The sequence below is a fragment of the Ranitomeya imitator genome, chromosome 5 (assembly GCF_032444005.1).
Source record: "Ranitomeya imitator isolate aRanImi1 chromosome 5, aRanImi1.pri, whole genome shotgun sequence".
NCBI classification, from domain to species: Eukaryota; Metazoa; Chordata; class Amphibia; order Anura; family Dendrobatidae; genus Ranitomeya; species Ranitomeya imitator.
Window position 1 is genome coordinate 711,203,405 of NC_091286.1, and position 6,000 is coordinate 711,209,404.

Genomic DNA, 6,000 nt, shown 5'->3' on the forward strand with positions numbered 1-6,000 from the left:
TTTATCCCACCGTCTGGGATTAAACCTCTCCGAGGACCCGGTCCTTTATCCCACCGTCTGGGATTAAACCTCTCCGAGGACCCGGTCCTTTATCCCACCGTCTGGGATTAAACCTCTCCGAGGACCCGGTCCTTTATCCCACCGTCTGGGATTAAACCTCTCCGAGGACCCGGTCCTTTATCCCACCGTCTGGGATTAAACCTCTCCGAGGACCCGGTCCTTTATCCCCCCGTCTGGGATTAAACCTCTCCGAGGACCCGGTCCTTTATCCCACCGTCTGGGATTAAACCTCTCCGAGGACCCGGTCCTTTATCCCACCGTCTGGGGTTAAACCTCTCCGAGGACCCGGTCCTTTATCCCACCGTCTGGGATTAAACCTCTCCGAGGACCCGGTCCTTTATCCCACCGTCTGGGATTAAACCTCTCCGAGGACCCGGTCCTTTATCCCACCGTCTGGGATTAAACCTCTCCGAGGACCCGGTCCTTTATCCCACCGTCTGGGATTAAACCTCTCCGAGGACCCGGTCCTTTATCCCACCGTCTGGGGTTAAACCTCTCCGAGGACCCGGTCCTTTATCCCACAGTCTGGGGTTAAACGTCTCCGAGGACCCGGTCCTTTATCCCACCGTCTGGTATTAAACCTCCCCGAGGACCCGGTCCTTTATCCCACCGTCTGGTATTAAACCTCCCCGAGGACCCGGTCCTTTATCCCACCGTCTGGGATGAAACCTCTCCGAGGACCCGGTCCTTTATCCCACCGTCTGGTATTAAACCTCTCCGAGGACCCGGTCCTTTATCCCACCGTCTGGGATGAAACCTCTCCGAGGACCCGGTCCTTTATCCCACCGTCTGGTATTAAACCTCTCCGAGGACCCGGTCCTTTATCCCACCGTCTGGTATTAAACCTCTCCGAGGACCCGGTCCTTTATCCCACCGTCTGGGATTAAACCTCTCTGAGGACCCGGTCCTTTATCCCACCGTCTGGTATTAAACCTCTCCGAGGACCCGGTCCTTTATCCCACCGTCTGGTATTAAACCTCCCCGAGGACCCGGTCCTTTATCCCACCGTCTGGGATGAAACCTCTCCGAGGACCCGGTCCTTTATCCCACCGTCTGGGATGAAACCTCTCCGAGGACCCGGTCCTTTATCCCACCGTCTGGGATGAAACCTCTCCGAGGACCCGGTCCTTTATCCCACCGTCTGGGGTTAAACCTCTCCGAGGACCCGGTCCTTTATCCCACCGTCTGGGATTGAACCTCTCCGAGGACCCGGTCCTTTATCCCACCGTCTGGTATTGAACCTCTCCGAGGACCCGGTCCTTTATCCCACCGTCTGGTATTGAACCTCTCCGAGGACCCGGTCCTTTATCCCACCGTCTGGTATTGAACCTCTCCGAGGACCCGGTCCTTTATCCCACCGTCTGGGATTGAACCTCTCCGAGGACCCGGTCCTTTATCCCACCCTCTGGGATTGAACCTCTCCGAGGACCCGGTCCTTTATCCCACCCTCTGGGATTGAACCTCTCCGAGGACCCGGTCCTTTATCCCACCCTCTGGGATTGAACCTCTCCGAGGACCCGGTCCTTTATCCCACCGTCTGGGATTGAACCTCTCCGAGGACCCGGTCCTTTATCCCACCGTCTGGGATTGAACCTCTCCGAGGACCCGGTCCTTTATCCCACCGTCTGGGATTGAACCTCTCCGAGGACCCGGTCCTTTATCCCACCGTCTGGGATTGAACCTCTCCGAGGACCCGGTCCTTTATCCCACCGTCTGGTATTGAACCTCTCCGAGGACCCGGTCCTTTATCCCACCGTCTGGTATTGAACCTCTCCGAGGACCCGGTCCTTTATCCCACCGTCTGGTATTGAACCTCTCCGAGGACCCGGTCCTTTATCCCACCGTCTGGGATTAAACCTCTCCGAGGACCCGGTCCTTTATCCCACCGTCTGGGATTAAACCTCTCCGAGGACCCGGTCCTTTATCCCACCGTCTGGTATTAAACCTCTCCGAGGACCCGGTCCTTTATCCCCCCGTCTGGGATTAAACCTCTCCGAGGACCCGGTCCTTTATCCCACCGTCTGGGATTAAACCTCTCCGAGGACCCGGTCCTTTATCCCCCCGTCTGGGATTAAACCTCTCCGAGGACCCGGTCCTTTATCCCACCGTCTGGGGTTAAACCTCTCCGAGGACCCGGTCCTTTATCCCACCGTCTGGGGTTAAACCTCTCCGAGGACCCGGTCCTTTATCCCACCGTCTGGGATTAAACCTCTCCGAGGACCCGGTCCTTTATCCCACCGTCTGGGATTAAACCTCTCCGAGGACCCGGTCCTTTATCCCACCGTCTGGGATTAAACGTCTCCGAGGACCCGGTCCTTTATCCCACCGTCTGGGATTAAACCTCTCCGAGGACCCGGTCCTTTATCCCACCGTCTGGGGTTAAACCTCTCCGAGGACCCGGTCCTTTATCCCACAGTCTGGGATTAAACGTCTCCGAGGACCCGGTCCTTTATCCCACCGTCTGGTATTAAACCTCCCCGAGGACCCGGTCCTTTATCCCACCGTCTGGTATTAAACCTCCCCGAGGACCCGGTCCTTTATCCCACCGTCTGGTATTAAACCTCCCCGAGGACCCGGTCCTTTATCCCACCGTCTGGGATGAAACCTCTCCGAGGACCCGGTCCTTTATCCCACCGTCTGGTATTAAACCTCTCCGAGGACCCGGTCCTTTATCCCACCGTCTGGGATGAAACCTCTCCGAGGACCCGGTCCTTTATCCCACCGTCTGGTATTAAACCTCCCCGAGGACCCGGTCCTTTATCCCACCGTCTGGGATGAAACCTCTCCGAGGACCCGGTCCTTTATCCCACCGTCTGGTATTAAACCTCTCCGAGGACCCGGTCCTTTATCCCACCGTCTGGGATGAAACCTCTCCGAGGACCCGGTCCTTTATCCCACCGTCTGGTGTTAAACCTCTCCGAGGACCCGGTCCTTTATCCCACCGTCTGGTGTTAAACCTCTCCGAGGACCCGGTCCTTTATCCCACCGTCTGGTATCAAACCTCTCCGAGGACCCGGTCCTTTATCCCACCGTCTGGTATCAAACCTCTCCGAGGACCCGGTCCTTTATCCCACCGTCTGGTATCAAACCTCTCCGAGGACCCGGTCCTTTATCCCACCGTCTGGTATTAAACCTCTCCGAGGACCCGGTCCTTTATCCCACCGTCTGGTATTGAACCTCTCCGAGGACCCGGTCCTTTATCCCACCGTCTGGGATTAAACCTCTCCGAGGACCCGGTCCTTTATCCCACCGTCTGGGATTAAACCTCTCCGAGGACCCGGTCCTTTATCCCACCGTCTGGTATTAAACCTCTCCGAGGACCCGGTCCTTTATCCCCCCGTCTGGGATTAAACCTCTCCGAGGACCCGGTCCTTTATCCCACCGTCTGGGATTAAACCTCTCCGAGGACCCGGTCCTTTATCCCCCCGTCTGGGATTAAACCTCTCCGAGGACCCGGTCCTTTATCCCACCGTCTGGGGTTAAACCTCTCCGAGGACCCGGTCCTTTATCCCACCGTCTGGGGTTAAACCTCTCCGAGGACCCGGTCCTTTATCCCACCGTCTGGGATTAAACCTCTCCGAGGACCCGGTCCTTTATCCCACCGTCTGGGATTAAACCTCTCCGAGGACCCGGTCCTTTATCCCACCGTCTGGGATTAAACGTCTCCGAGGACCCGGTCCTTTATCCCACCGTCTGGGATTAAACCTCTCCGAGGACCCGGTCCTTTATCCCACCGTCTGGGGTTAAACCTCTCCGAGGACCCGGTCCTTTATCCCACAGTCTGGGATTAAACGTCTCCGAGGACCCGGTCCTTTATCCCACCGTCTGGTATTAAACCTCCCCGAGGACCCGGTCCTTTATCCCACCGTCTGGTATTAAACCTCCCCGAGGACCCGGTCCTTTATCCCACCGTCTGGTATTAAACCTCCCCGAGGACCCGGTCCTTTATCCCACCGTCTGGGATGAAACCTCTCCGAGGACCCGGTCCTTTATCCCACCGTCTGGTATTAAACCTCTCCGAGGACCCGGTCCTTTATCCCACCGTCTGGGATGAAACCTCTCCGAGGACCCGGTCCTTTATCCCACCGTCTGGTATTAAACCTCCCCGAGGACCCGGTCCTTTATCCCACCGTCTGGGATGAAACCTCTCCGAGGACCCGGTCCTTTATCCCACCGTCTGGTATTAAACCTCTCCGAGGACCCGGTCCTTTATCCCACCGTCTGGGATGAAACCTCTCCGAGGACCCGGTCCTTTATCCCACCGTCTGGTGTTAAACCTCTCCGAGGACCCGGTCCTTTATCCCACCGTCTGGTGTTAAACCTCTCCGAGGACCCGGTCCTTTATCCCACCGTCTGGTATCAAACCTCTCCGAGGACCCGGTCCTTTATCCCACCGTCTGGTATCAAACCTCTCCGAGGACCCGGTCCTTTATCCCACCGTCTGGTATCAAACCTCTCCGAGGACCCGGTCCTTTATCCCACCGTCTGGTATTAAACCTCTCCGAGGACCCGGTCCTTTATCCCACCGTCTGGGATTAAACCTCTCCGAGGACCCGGTCCTTTATCCCACCGTCTGGTATTAAACCTCTCCGAGGACCCGGTCCTTTATCCCACCGTCTGGTATTAAACCTCTCCGAGGACCCGGTCCTTTATCCCACCGTCTGGTGTTAAACCTCTCCGAGGACCCGGTCCTTTATCCCACCGTCTGGTGTTAAACCTCTCCGAGGACCCGGTCCTTTATCCCACCGTCTGGTGTTAAACCTCTCCGAGGACCCGGTCCTTTATCCCACCGTCTGGGGTTAAACCTCTCCGAGGACCCGGTCCTTTATCCCACCGTCTGGTGTTAAACCTCTCCGAGGACCCGGTCCTTTATCCCACCGTCTGGGATTAAACCTCTCCGAGGACCCGGTCCTTTATCCCACCGTCTGGGATTAAACCTCTCCGAGGACCCGGTCCTTTATCCCACCGTCTGGGATGAAACCTCTCCGAGGACCCGGTCCTTTATCCCACCGTCTGGTGTTAAACCTCTCCGAGGACCCGGTCCTTTATCCCACCGTCTGGTATTAAACCTCTCCGAGGACCCGGTCCTTTATCCCACCGTCTGTGATTAAACCTCTCCGAGGACCCGGTCCTTTATCCCACCGTCTGGGATTAAACCTCTCCGAGGACCCGGTCCTTTATCCCACCGTCTGGGATGAAACCTCTCCGAGGACCCGGTCCTTTATCCCACCGTCTGGTGTTAAACCTCTCCGAGGACCCGGTCCTTTATCCCACCGTCTGGTATTAAACCTCTCCGAGGACCCGGTCCTTTATCCCACCGTCTGGGATTAAACCTCTCCGAGGACCCGGTCCTTTATCCCACCGTCTGGGATTAAACCTCTCCGAGGACCCGGTCCTTTATCCCACCGTCTGGGATGAAACCTCTCCGAGGACCCGGTCCTTTATCCCACCGTCTGGTGTTAAACCTCTCCGAGGACCCGGTCCTTTATCCCACCGTCTGGGATTAAACCTCTCCGAGGACCCGGTCCTTTATCCCACCGTCTGGGATTAAACCTCTCCGAGGACCCGGTCCTTTATCCCACCGTCTGGGATGAAACCTCTCCGAGGACCCGGTCCTTTATCCCACCGTCTGGTGTTAAACCTCTCCGAGGACCCGGTCCTTTATCCCACCGTCTGGGATTAAACCTCTCCGAGGACCCGGTCCTTTATCCCACCGTCTGGGATTAAACCTCTCCGAGGACCCGGTCCTTTATCCCACCGTCTGGGATTAAACCTCTCCGAGGATCCGGTCCTTTATCCCACCGTCTGGGGTTAAACCTCTCCGAGGACCCGGTCCATTTGGCCAATAATTATAGTATTAACCCCTTCACAACGCATGATGCAGTTACATCATCTATTATAAAAATATCAGAAAAAAATATTTTCACGCTTTTGCTGCAT